General features: G+C 34.7%; 1 non-coding gene across 1 annotated transcript; it reads left to right on the top strand.

Annotated features, from left to right (window-relative positions):
- The first annotated feature begins 14,774 nt into the window (after positions 1-14,774).
- On the top strand, positions 14,775-14,846 carry TRNAC-GCA (transfer RNA cysteine (anticodon GCA)). The gene has a single exon. It is a non-coding gene; the product is annotated as a tRNA-Cys (tRNA).
- Positions 14,847-15,461: the final 615 nt, after the last annotated feature.

Genomic DNA, 15,461 nt, shown 5'->3' with positions numbered 1-15,461 from the left:
ACAAGATCTTGGGCTTGCGATCTCAATGCTACAACCATGTAATGGGAGCAAGGAGAAGACTCAACTGAATAGTGGGGGATAGATTGCTTATCCCTACCTTCCACCAATTGCCTTGATTAAGGACTTTACCTGCTTAGGCACAAAATTAAACAATCACAATCATCGCCTCTTAAGGAGGACTTCAGACATTTATTTGCCCGGCCCGGTAACAGCCGGGTCTCCAGACTACATGAAGTTAGGAAGTTATACCTCAATGCAAGTTGCTTAAGCAAAGCAAAGCAAAAGTTCACAAGGAACTGAGCAACTAAAAGTACCTGGAAACAGTCAAACACAGTTAGTACTCAGACAGACAAAACTAAACAGCAAGTATTAATCAGTCAAACTATACAAATCAAGGCACAACAAAGCAAGCTCAAAGCTCAATCCCAAACTTCACAACCTACAAAACAATGTTATGTTAGTGTACAAACATCAAACAACATCATTTCAATTTAACTTGGATCATTCTCCATGTGCATTATGCTTTTGATCCTGAAAAATCAAGCAAACATTAGCCACAAGACCACTAGGCCAAGCCTAGGGTCCAAAGCAAGAAAAAAATCCTAAACAGCAAGGCATTCCCAAACCAAACTCAAATTAATGTCCAACAAGAGCAAACACCATTGGTCTCATGTTTATATCATTCATCATGTTCATGTTATGCACAAAACAAGGCAAATTAGTTCAAATGAAGCACCAAACATGCAAACAGAACTATTGCATTCAAATCCACATCAAAACAAATCCAAAAAATCTCAAATAAATTACACCTAAACAGGACCTAATCCAGGTATGGCACACCAAATTTCAGCTTAATTGGGCAAATGGAACCATGTCAATGAAAATCAACAAAAACAGACACAATTATATGCTCCAAATCACAACATCAACACATGCTTCCACTTCAAAAATTCATAACTCAATGAAAACAGTAAAGAAATGAGTGAGACCAAAACAGGGATGTCACATCATGTGTCTATAACTATCATACAAAATTTCATGATCATTCAATACCATATGAGCATTTCACAAGGATATTTCAAACACATGTCACACAAGCTTGCATATTTGACCAACAGAGATGAAAAATAGAAATCAAATTGAAAATGCCACATAAAATTCTACAAAAATTCACATAGCATCTTAACATGTTAATGAAACATCATGCAAAATTTCATATTATTCTACCAAGCCTAGGTCACTCAATTAAATCCAGCAAGTTGACACAATGAGGTGTGACACAAATTGTCACACCTAAGTTCCAAAATTCATATCTCAATGGCCAGGTATCAAAAATTCATGAAATTTACATATAAATGAACATCAGCCAGTCAACAATCATCACAAAAATTGTCAAGAATTTATTTTACATTATGTGCATTTCACAATCAAAATGGTACAAGGTATCAAAATATGACATATGTGAAACAAGCCTAAGTCAAACAAAATTATTACCATGCACAACTTTGACCAATAGGTCAAACAAATTCTACACTCAACAACAAAGTCAACACAAAAATTTCCACATTTTTCTGAATTTTCTACAATTTTTTATGAATTTTTTATGATGTTAATGATTTTTTAGAATTATTTGAATTAAATTAATTAAATTGTAATGGCATAGTTGTAATTCTGAGCGCGGGGGAGGGAAACACGGTATTTGAATTTTCAAATGGAAAACTGGATCAAACGCCCTCTCTTCGTCGTTCTCAGTCCAGAACTCACATGAACACTCAAGAACATGGAAATCTCAAACCATCACCAAAACGAGCAAACGAATACTCGTTAGAACCGTATGAACGCGTAGATCTCAAATATGAATTCAATTTAACCTAACAGTTCCTAAAACATGCGAATCGATCGATCTAAGGTTTGACATTGAAACTTCAATTCCAGATTTACTAGCCTATAGTTCATCATTTGCAAATCTAAAACCATCACCGTAATCTACAATTAATGCTCTACAGAACGCATCTAACAATTCACAAAATCTTGCAATTCGAAAAAACTCAAAACCTGGAATGGCAGTGTGATTCTTGTTGTTTTTGAAGCTCGATTCCTTGAAACAGCAGCAGTAGGAACTTGTGGAAGGTGAATAGGATGATTGCTTCAACTCCAGGTAGCCTCTAGCACTCGAAAATTCCAAAAGCCATGGATGATGCTTGCTATGACAGTCACGATTCCCAGCTTTTTCCAATCCAAACTCCACAAACAGTTTGAGAAGAGGACGAGAGGAGTTCAATGCAAAAAGAATTTCGAAAATTGATCAAGAAATGAGAGAGTTCTTGTCAATTGAAGTTCTATGTGTTCTTGAGAATTTGAGAGAATGTGATGAATTTTCAGATCTGGTTTTGGGATTTGTGAATTTCTGTTATGATTAGAATGAGATTAAGATTATATATGTGTGCTTAATCATCACTTAATCATGTAATTAGCCAAATTGAACATGTTAGTGAAAATGTTAATTTTCAAGTGAGGGCAAAAATGGAATTTCATAAGCCAGCTCATTGCCACCTCTTTGACAGCTCACACAACTTCCAAATGCCATGTGTGAGCTGTTGCCACCTGCCTCACTCTCATTGGATGTGTAATTTGAAAAATCACCATGTAATGCCACTTTGTCCAATTTTGCAATTTCATTTTAATGGCCAATTTTCAAACCATAAGCCTTTGCCATGAAATGATGATTCCAACAACTTTTAAATGCCATTCATGAGGTGTAGCAAAAATCCCCACTCAAAAATTCCAATTATTTCACAAGTTGGACAATTTTGCCCTTGGTCCATTTTAACTGTCCAGTTGAAAATTGACTTTTTGCATTGACCACTTTTGGAAAAATCCAATTATGCACCATGAAAGTACATGTCAAATGGAGTTTGTGCATATAAAGAACTTGCAATTTGGACAAACCATGTGGAAATTATGGCCTCCTGATTATGGGTCATTTTTGAAATTCACTGAGCCATAATTTCCCAACCATACATGGGATTTCCAAGTTCTTGGACTTTTTGGAAAGGTGAGAACAAGATCTACAACTTTCATGTTGAACAAATATTCATTTGAAGCTTCCTTGGACACGTGGCTTTGAGGTCAAAAACTTTCCATTTTTGGAAACTTCAATTACAAGTCACTTTCTATTTTTGGCAGTTTTTGTTCTGACTTGATTTTCTCCATTCTTAAGCCTTGAGATGTCAAATAACACTTGTTCCAACATGAATGAAGTGTATCCAACTCATTTCCACCTCCAAATCCATCAGATCATGTACAGTTGACCACAGTTGACTTTTCATCTGATAGATGAATCTGGCAATGCATAGATCAATCTGAGCTCCAATCTTCAACTGAAATGGCTCAAGGGTGAAACCCTAGCCTCAATTAGCACAAAATAATCATATAATGAACCCCATAGCCATCATAGACCCCATCTCCTGATTATGCCTTGCCTGGCCCAATGCGACTGATTAGGGTTGACCAGTGGTCAAAACCCTAATCTCAAGGAATCTTCTTCAATCACTTGATTCTTCTGATGATAACCAACCATGATGATGATGATGTATCATTGCAATCAAGATGAAGACCAACATCCATTGAGAATCATGAAACCCTAATTCACAGTCCAATCCTCAGATGGCCAATGATCAGTTAATAAACCCTAGGCTTGCACTTTGACTTCCTCATCCTCTGATCAAGACTTGAGCGGATAGCTTGCACAATGTAACCACATGATATGCAATATGCAATGCCTAATGACCTAAGAATGATATGCAATATATGTTATGATAGTCCCAAGAGAAGAGGGCAAATTTTGAGGTGTTACAATATCTCTCCTTTCTGCTATAGTCCGTAGCCGCTGCTACGTGTGGCTATAGCAGGCCCCTAGTTCTACTATTGGAAAAGCTCAAAAGGGGGAGCTAGGGTTTCTTGTTGCTACGGGTGGCCGTAGTAGCCCCTGTTTTTGTATGGGAGAATTTGCCAAATTGCTATTTTGCTCCATTTTGCTTGTCTTTGATCCCTCTTTTTCTTGGATTCTCATTAGATCCTGGAATTAACAAGAAAACACAAACTAAAGCATAAAACATGAGAAATAAAATGAAATCGAACAAAATATGGTAAAATACTAAAGAAAAACGACTAGAAAAAATGATGCAGAGACCACTTATCAACCATCAACTAGATGTATGGGAACAAAATGGTCATTTTTTTTATAGAATTCCATATATCATAATACATCTGCTCTATAGAGATTCTCATCTTTTCTTTCAATAAATCATACTTTTATCAATTAAATAATAAATTATTGTTTAATGAATCATTTGAAGTCATCTCTACTCATATATGAGTTAGGCTATGATGTCAATTGTTAAACAAGTGACTCTAAACACAAGAGTGGGTGAATTGTGATATTCGAAATACCCAAAAATCAGTTTATAAAAACTCTTTGAATAAAAATGATTTGAGATAGAAAACAAAGATGAAGAAACTAAATAATAGAAAATAGATGAGATAAATAAATATGTATATGAATAAAAATAAATAATAAAAATGAAAGAGATAAGGGACAAAAAGATCACACCAAAGAGAATACAAGATAACTATTTACTTGAATAAGCAATTAGAATACAACACTGGTACAACACAACTCTCAAATGAAACTTTTCACTCTCTTAACACTAAAGCACTTTAGTGAAAAATAATTTTAGAAATAAAGAATATTAGAAAGTTTATTTTCAGATAACTGTTGTGTTTTGAAATGAGTATAAGCTTCATTTATATAGTAAAAAAGTATGGCTCAAAAAGAAAACAATTCATGGAACTTTTAATGATTTAACCGATTAACACCATGTACTAATCAATTAACCAAGCTATAATACGAAATTTTGAATTTGGATGTAACTTAATCGATCACCATCCTCCTTGAACAATTAGAAGGAGTTACATTTTTATTTAATCGATTAGAAGGGCCTCTAAATTGATTAGATAATGTATTTTACCTTCCTAATTGATTAAAAAAGCTTTTAATTAATTAATCACTTTCCCGGATTGGTTTTAAGAACTTTGATTGAAATAGAAGAGTTTTGAAAACATTGTGTGTGTGTGTGTGGGTGTGTGTGTGTGTGTGTGTGTGTGTTTGTGTGTGTGTGTGTGCACACGTGCACGCGTACACGCACACGTGTGAACGTGCACGAATTACCTTTGAATCTCAAGACTTACTCTTGTTTCTTTATAATAAACTGCTTAAAACTAAGACGCCAAGCCCAAGACCATTTGAGCTTTCACACTTTCACATCTTTAAGATCACAACTTCAAGGATATAATATTTCACATCTTTATTACTACAACTTCGAGATCTTTTGCTTGATTTAACATTGTCTATCTCTTTCAACTAAAACTTCAAACATTTGACAGATGAGGTTTGTAATATCTCTTTCTCGTTTAGATGTCATCATCAAGAACCTTTGTGATCCAAATAATTGTTATTTGTCCTTAACATATCCATTTTATAATTGGCATCACCAACATCACTTGATAGTTATCATTAACACCTTGACAAGTTTCCTCATCAAAACCATTTGATGATAGTTTATGCACGTACATGCACATCACATAGAACCACACATTTATTTTCTCTTCTTTCTGCACAACCATTCTGTTGAGATGTAAAGGGAGTTATGAACTCACTTTTAATTCCTTAATCATCACAGTATGAGTAAAAAGTTTTAGATTTGTACTCACCACCTTTATCATCCATCAACATTTGATCTTCCTTCCACTTTTATTTTCAATTAGCACATTAAAACTTTGAACACTTCAAACACCTTACATTGGATTTGATCAAGTAAACCCAAAGTATGGTGATATACTCAACAACAAATAAATTAGGTATATATTTCATCCTATTTACTATACCTTAAAAAACTACATAAGTCATAGTGACCTACTTCTAATACATAAGAAGATCATATATGCATATGTGATTTGAAAGCATTCATAGGTTTCTTCCAAGTCAAGCGGCCTTCACACATCTTTTGAGTCGTTGAAATTTTTTACAAGCAACCTTTAGACATCTTCAGGTTCAACTGTTCAATTTTCTAAGTCAGACGTCGATTATGTTAGTGCGTGAGACACTTTTTTGAGAAGAGAAAAGAGAGAGAATAAGAAAATAAGGATTACTATTATTTAAGAATGATTATGATACAAAGTGATTTACATGTGCATGTATTTATATACAAAGTTACTTGACTACTAAGTAACAAATATAACAAACCAAGTAACAAACCCTAAACCCCAATTAACATTGGGTTTGAGCCTCAAACAACTTGGATTATATCTTATATCTCAACATACCCCTCTATAATCCATGTTTTTCAACATATGCTAATATTAGTCAATCTGAAATATTTTTAATTTCTTTCTCAAATTCAGGAATTTATCGATCTTCAATCCTTTGGTGAAAATGTCGGTCAACTGCGCTTCACTTGAGCAATTTATTACTTCAAGTTCACCTCGATTTACCTTCTCCATTAAGAATTGAAATCTAGCTCCGATGTGCTTACTCCTTCCATGAAAAACTGGATTCTTCACAAGATTTATGGCTGACTTGCTGTTAATCTGCAGCACCAGAGGTTTTTTCCCTTTGACCTTCATTTGTTCAAGCACAGATCTGATCTAAATAGCTTGACGCACATCATATGATCCTACTATATATTCAACCTCACACGATGACAATGCCACCACGACTTTCTTTCTCGCGCACCATGAGATTGGGGTACCAAACACTTAAAAGAAATAACCAGTTGTGCTTCTTCGACCTTCCTTATCTCCACACTAATCAACATCTGAATAGAAAGTAACCATAGCTTATTTGCTTTTAGAGTCTCGTTAAAATAGAATTCCATAGTTTATCGATCCCATTAAGTATCTCAGGATTTTTCTTGCAACCTTCATATGTGACACCCTTGGTTCACTCATGTATCTTCTCAATATCCGACTAAGAAACCTATATCAGGTCGAATGTTGCACACATATCTCAGAGATCCGACATACTTCTCCAACATGCTTCTCCAACTTCAAATTTGGTTCGACAGGCGAAGATGCATGAGTTGAATCATCCATCTAGAATCTCTTGAGTATCTCTTTGACATACTTTCTTTGATGTAACATTATACGTTTCTTCGACATTTCAAATTACATGCCTAGGAAATAAGACAAGTTTCCCAAATCCGACATTTCAAATTCCTTCTTCATCAACGCTTCGAACTTCGATAGGTTCTCCAAGCTATTTCCAGTCACTAGCAAGTCACCTACATATAAGCAGATGATTTTTATATCTTGTGCCACAACCTGAACATAGACACCATACTCATATTTTCATTTGATGAATCCCAATTCGACTAAGTATGAGTCGATCTTCTTATTACATGCCCTAGATGCCTGCTTGAGACCATATAGCGCTTTTTTGCAACTTGTATACTTTCCTTGCTTCCACTTGATCACAAACCCATGAGGTTGTGTGACATAGACTTCTTCGTCTAAGGGACCATTCAAAAATGTTGATTTCACATATAAGTGAAATGTCGACCAACCTTGCTTGCATGCCAAGGAAACTAATAGTCGAACATTCTCTAATCTTGCTACTGGTGCATATACTTCAGATTAGTCGACTTCTACTCTCAGAATAAAACCTCGAGCTACCAATCTCGCCTTATGTCTTGCTATCGACCCATCAACATTATGCTTCAACTTGAACACCCACTTCACTTTGATAGCTTTTGTATGTGCTGGGAATTCGAATAACTCCCATGTGTTATTTATTTCGATTGCTTGTAACTCTTCGACCATAGCTAACTTCCACTTTGTAAAGTGTAAGGCTTCGCTATAGTTGATTGGTTCAACACCTGCAAGTAAGGCAAAATGAACTAATTCTCCATCTGGTGTGACTTCATCATCACTAGCCATTTCATAGTCTTGAATTCTTGTTGGACGATCTCTAGTTGTTTGAGGTCTTTGACTAGATACACCATCTTCGACTTCGAATGTGATGGGCATGTCGGAAATTACTTCAACTTCAACTGAATATTGACAATATCTTAGAATTTTACATCATTACTTGCTTCATCGAAATCATAGCTCATCAATAGCTTATCAATTGCATCACTAGAATTCCAATCCTAAACATAATTTTCATCAATCACAATATCTCAACTCATCACAATCTTCTTATTAATTGGATTGAGAAACCTGTATGCACCAGTTTTATGATATCCTACCAGAGTCATAGGTTCACTCTTGTCATCAAGCTTCCTTCTTCTAGCATTAGGAACATGATTGTAACACATAGAGCCAAACATCTTCAGATGACTAGCTGATGGTCGTTTGCCACTCCAAACTTATTCACGAACCTTATTCTTCAGCTTCTTGGTAGGGCACCTATTCAGAATATAAATAACAGTGGAAACAGTTTCACCCCATAAGGATTTTGGCAAATTCTTCTACTTTAACATGCATCTCGCCATGTCCAATATGGTGATATTTATTATTTCTTCTATTCCATTATGTTGAGGCGTGTAAGGAGCAGTTACCTCATGAAAAATACCATGCTCTGCATATAATTCTTCAAACATCTTGGATGTGTATTGGCCACCTTCGTCTGTGTGCATAACTTTGATCTTCTTCGTACTCTGGTTTTCGACAAGCATCTTGAATCTCTTAAATATTTCGAATACTTATTCCTTTTCCTATATCACATATATCCACATCTTTCTACTAAACTCATCGATAAATGAAACAAAATACTCGTTTCCACCAATAGTAAGCTCCTCAAAAGGGCCATATACATCTGAATGTACAACTTCGAGTATGCAGGAGGATCTCATTGGCATAGTCAAAATGAAAGACTTTTTGGATTGCTTTCTGACTAGACAACCTTCATAGAGTTTGTCGGGCATCTCAAGACTTCGTATACCAATTACCATATCTTGAGTAATCAGTTGATTGAATGATCGAAAGTTCAAATGCCCAAACCTCAAATTCCACAGCCAACTATTCTTGTGGTCGACAATGATTTTTGGAGATTATACTTCAGTCGAACTGATCATGATCTTGAATGTCCTATTCTTTTATAAAGGAGATTTCAAGACCAAATTATTCTAAGTGTCGAACAGTTCCAAGTCTCCATCTTTCATAAGCATTGAGAAACCTTTTTCGACCAGTTTTCTAACACTTAGCAGATTGCACTTCATTCCAGGTACATATAGCACATCTTTGATCATATCTTTTTCTCCATTGCTCCTTTGAATAACTCTGTCGCCAGTACCTTCTGCTTGCAATGAGCTATTATCAACAAGTTTGACCTTGCTCTTCTTCAACGAGTCGAAATCTGATAACCACACTTTTCGACTAGTCATGTGATTTGAGAAGCCTGAGTCGAGAAACCATATCTTGGATTCGACATGGTAATCTACAATTGCAACAATAATCACCATATCTTCAGAATCATCTAAATCTTGGCGTGTAAGGTTTTCTCATTCCTCCTTGATTTTTTTCGCTCCCTTGTCTTTATTGTACCAAAAGTTCTTGGCCATGTGACCCCACTTTTCACAGTCATAGCATTGCACACCTTTTTTCTCTCTGTCTTTCTGATAGGAGTTTCCTTCTCTACTTTTCGAGGATTCAGAAGCCCTATCATTGACCTTATGCTTTTAAGGGTTCGGCCAAAACTTCTTGCTTTGAGTCTTGTCTCCTTTTCCTTTGAATTTGTTGACACCACCGTGCTTCTTCCAAGTCCGGGCCTCTAGTGCTTGTATCGAATCTTGAACCTTTTTCCCTTCGACAATCTTAATCTCATGCGCCTCCAATAAACCAACCAAATATTACAGTTTCATGGTTTTAATATTTTTGGATTCTTGAATAGCTACGATAACTTGATTAAAGTGAGATATCAACGTACACATTACCTTTTCAACTATCATCTTATCAGTTAGGGTTTCACCATAACCCTTCATGATATGAACAAGATTTTGCACCTTCGACATATAGCCTGCAATCTTTTCATCTTCTCCCATCTACAGCAATTCATACTGCCATCACAAAGTCTGCAATTTGGAGACTTTGACTTTCTCACATCCTTCATAGTACTGACAAGAATATCCCATGCCTCATTCGCCGATTCATCACGAGAGATCTTGTCGAAATTTGCCAAATATATCTTCGATTGAATGCAATATGTATCCTTGCAATCTTTCTTCTTCGCATCCTTATTTGCGACTCTCTGAGCATCGATTGCATTCTCAAAAAGCTCGGAGACACCATTAATAAACACTTCTAGGGTTTCATGAAAGTTGAACAGAGATTGCATTTGTTTTCTCTCTCGGATCCAATTCTTGTCGTCAAAAATTGGAAGAGAATTCGGAATGCCATCAGTACCATTTATCTTTACAGTGATTGATTAACAACCCATGATCCCAGAAACATGATCATTGACGTGTGATTCTTGAAAACACGATCAAGAATTTAACCATAGCTTTAGGTATCAATTTGTTAGTGCGTGAGACACTTTCGTGAGGAGAGAAAAGAGAGAGAATAAGGAAATAAATATTACTATTATTGAAGAATGATTGTGATTCAAACTGATTTACATATGCATGTATGTATATACAAAGTTACTTGACTACTAAGTAACAAATATAACAAACTAAGTGACAAACCCTAAACCCTAATTAACATTGGGTTTGTGCCTCACACAACTTGGATTATATCTTATATCTCAACAAATTATGTCATTTCACCGTATAATTGATGCCCAAGTCTTCCTACTTTCGTAGCGAACATATTCTTTAAAAATAGAAACATTGAAACAAAGAAGAATTATAGTTATTTATCAGACAAATTGCATGAGGATGTCAATTTAACAGTCCTCATGCCTCACATCATACTTGGACATGTTTATGAATAACATAAAATAAAGAACGTACAACTCAAACATGTTCGTAATAATAATAATAATAATAATAATAATAATAATAATAATAATAATAATAATAATAAGATTGAAATATGGAACTTGAAATGCAATAAAATGTATTACAAGAACTTGCTTCGAGGAGACTTCAACAAAAGTACAAAAACTTCTGGGAAATGAAAAGTGTCGAAAAAATAAAATTTAATAATATGCTAGTATGGAGAAAATGGATTATCACAAATTCAATATTGCAAGACTACTTATAGACCTGAGTGTATAATAATGAGCATAAATTCATATAAATAAGCCATAATGGTAAAATAAAATAGCTGAAACGGCTGAGACTTGAAGATGCGAGAAAAATAGCATAATAAAAATGAATATGATGTCGGTACTGAGCATATTACAACCATAACACCCATTACAGGTTGTTCGTAATAGAAGGCAGGTTTCCACCATTACGGCCAGTGGCACTAGCTACGGCCAGACCGTAATAGGCCTTGGTCTTGTGTATTAGGACCTCTTATTCATGCAATCTTGGCGTATTTTATCTCGATTTTGCTTCCAACTTGCCATGTCTTGTCATCTGAAACACCTAAAGCCCAAAGAAAGACGAAGAAATGAAAGTAAAATGCACATAAATAAAGATCAAACTACTTTAAATTAAGCAAATATAATTCACGAAAAACAACTAAAATGCGACTGATCATGAAGATCTCCTTATATTCGAGGGTCCAATCAAATTATACCTCTTTCCTCAATACCATGTAGAACGGAAGCATGTGATGAAGTGATCTTTAAATGAATATGCTAAGAGCAATGAGAATTTTATTTAGTTTCATTATATTTTCTTTGCGGTAGGGAAATTCTTCTTAACGATTGAGTCATATTTGTCAGGGTTAGATTTGATGTCATTTATGTCAAATCCATTGGCCTTATTACTGAAGGTACACTTCTCTGGGTTAAGTCTCATATTATATTTTGGACACGGCTGAACACGCTAGTGAGATGGCCTCCGTGCATTTTTTGGGGGGGTTTGATGATCATGTTGTTCATTTATACTTTTATCATCTAATTGATTTCTCCTTTAAAGATCTTGTTCATCATTATTTGGTACGTCCACCTGCATTTTTTTAGGCCAAAGGGCATGATGTTATATTGATAACTGGAATTAAGTCAATCTTGTCAATGCAAACTTCATGCATAGGAATATGATTGTATCTGAAATAAGCGTCCATGAACAACAATAGCTTATATCTGGTAGAATTGCTTACTAATGTATCAATGTTTGGTAAAAGGTGTGAATCTTTTTACATGCATTATCGAGGTATGTCTAGTCAACACACACCCTCTAATTTACAGACGCTTTTTTGAATATGACGACATTGGATAACCACTCAGTGTATTTTAGTTCGAAAATAAATCTAGCTCTAAAGAGTCCTCGAACAATGTTCTAAGTAGCTTCGACTTTTTATAGAGACTAACATGTTCTCTTTCGAGGTACGTAGCAGACAAAAGGGTTAATGTCCAACTTATAACAGGTTACACTGGGGTCGATGTAGGGTATCTCATCGGAGGAAACTATGAAGAGATCAGTGTTGGCTTTGAGGTCTTTTCCGTAAAGTCAGTGAGGTTGGCTCATATGTTTGTCGTTATGGTCGGATTTTCATCAAGATGGACAACTATGAATTCACCATCAGGAGTTGGCCTAGGGATCTTCACTCTTGATTCAAACTATAGGCCATGCTTTCCATCCATCTTCGTTTCATCTAAAATCGCATCAAAGTCACTGATATTGATGTTCAACCAATGTCGATTAGAAAGGCCGACTCTTTTCGCTTTTACCTCTTGCAGGGTGGGTTGTTGAAGTTGGGTCTTTTAACAAGTTCCATGGATTTGGCATGCTCTTGTCACGTCAACATGGACGGTTAATAGTTTTTCATGAATATTGTGGTACTTCATCTTTAGGTGGACGGTAGAAGCGACAATGTTAAGAGCCGTAAAAAAGGGTCTTTCTAGGATATAATTTTAGGCACTTTTGCAAGGGACCACCAAGAATTATACATATATGGTCCTCACACATCTTCCTTCTCCAAAAGAGAAAATTAAATATATGTTTCACCAATTGTGTGTTATAGAGTCATTAAATGTTTGCATATGAATGTTTGTATAAGACGACATTCTTCCTCTTCAAAGAGATCGACATACATGACGTCATGTGAACATCCATCGTCGATTAGGATTCTTTATCCTTTGAGATTGGCTATTATGGCCATTATTACCAATGAGTGTACTTTATTGGGAATACTGCCTACTTTTTAGTTGTCTCAGAATCCTAGAATGGGTCTTTCTCCCTCCGGCTTCCCATCTTCATCCTTCGCCTTCATTCGATCTCGAGGTCTGTCTCTTTGTGGTTTTGTTGAACGGTTCTTTCAGGCAGAATAATCTTCTAGTTATTAAGGAGATGAGGGGGAATTGTGAATCAAAAGAAGTTGAGGTTATTGCAATGTTGCCTTGGTGAACGGTTGGTTGAGTTGCTTTGGAAGTTGTGACTGTCGACGATTATGCAAATGCGGAATGATGAAATCGATCAACAAAAGCAATTGTAGTAGCACAACAAAAAATATAAGAAGAATTCGACATGGAATTTCGTTAAAATCAAGAAATGATCCCCTCAGACGAAGCAACTATTCTAGTGTGGAATGTGAAATCGATGATGTGTTAATGAAGTCCTATGTGGAGTCTCTTCGGTACAACGAGGAGAATCTACGATATGTGAAGAGGGTGTACTTGCAAGGTTAATACTCTAACGCCAAAGTTAGTAAGAAGGGAGGTTAGTGAGATGAAACTTTGAAGAATGAATGAATCATACATCGGTGTGACACATCATCAATGCTTATATATGGACGACGTTTAAAACCACTTGCGGTGAACACAACATATAGTACAAAAGACAGTTAGATTGTCCACGACAGTTGAGATAAATGTGTGACCTGACTCCGGTGTGCGATCTTATAGTAAGGGTCTACCTCTTCGTTAGTCATGAACGAAAGTATTATGAATTGAGCTCTTCGAATTTAATTGATTTTATTGGACCGTCTAACCATCCCAAAATCAGATCATTGATCAACCTTTAACAATGATTGAGACATTTTACTCCATGTCCCATGATTATACCCATACCATTATCAATTTTTCTTCAAAAATAAAACAAAAAATAATTGTAATGGGCAAACTTTGTCGAATTATCAACATTGACTTATTTTTAAAAAAAATGTATCAACATACTCAATTAAAAATATTTGAAACACAAATGTATTTCTAAATCGATTTGAAAAATTCAAACTATGAATTACCAAAATACAATTGTACTTCAAAAAACTTAATTAAAATTTTTTGAATTCAAATCACCTATAATGTCTTTAAAAAAAATTAAAATTGACAAACGTTGTCATTAATTTTTTTATAGAATAACACAGAGTATTTTGTGTAGTAGATGGTGATATACACATTAGTTTTTTTCATCCTGATTTTTCATTTTTATTATATATAATTATATTTATCTTTCAAAAATAATTGTGTAATTGATGTGTTTTGTGGAGGTATATGCATAAATATAGAGATTTGAAATCAAATTCTCTAATCGATGGAAAAAAAATCTAAACTTTTCTTTTGTCATGATTCATGAAATCATCATCATTAGCTATACTATTATATATGACAAAAACGTTTGTAAATTACGAAGAATTTACTTTGATTGGCTATCATAATGTCACAGGGGTCCATAGCTCAGTGGTAGAGCATTTGACTGCAGATCAAGAGGTCACCGGTTCGAACCCGGTTGGGCCCTTTTCCAATTTTATTTTTTAATTCTGTCTTACCCGGTTAGGCCCTTTTCCAATTTTATTTTTTAATTCTGTCTTATTAAGCTGATTTTGTTTTATGTTGTAAAATATTATGGTGACTTTTTGGGTGAAGATCCAATTAATTCCTTCACCCTAACACTACTAATATTTACATTTAAATTAAATAAATCTATATAACTTTTCAATACACATTATGACATTAATTTTTTTTATTCTCGCTTTTTTTCTTAGTAGATTTTTCTTTTTATGTTCTAATTAAGTTGTGTCCTATTTTCCATACTCGCCTATGCACAAATTCAAAGAGGTTTTTATGCTTCGTTTTTTATTCTTCATTTTGGTTAATTATTTTATATTCACCTATGCAAAATTCAATGAGATTTTTTTCTCAAATCGAAATAATACAAAAAAAAATCAAAATTTATTTGAAGGGGGAGAAAAATCCCGAATCATTTATAACAATCAAATATTATCCCATTATAAGTGAAGTCGACTACATAGATTATTTTCTTCTTAATATTTTATTGAGTATCATATTTTTATCCTAATCGTTAATCTCAATATTTTTCTTTATAATTTTCTTATAATTTTTTAGGTTTTCT

Source organism: Lathyrus oleraceus, chromosome 6 (assembly GCF_024323335.1).
Source record: "Lathyrus oleraceus cultivar Zhongwan6 chromosome 6, CAAS_Psat_ZW6_1.0, whole genome shotgun sequence".
Classification (NCBI taxonomy): domain Eukaryota; kingdom Viridiplantae; phylum Streptophyta; class Magnoliopsida; order Fabales; family Fabaceae; genus Lathyrus; species Lathyrus oleraceus.
The sequence above is the reverse complement of the archived record's forward strand: the minus strand, read 5'-3'. Positions and strand labels throughout refer to the sequence as shown.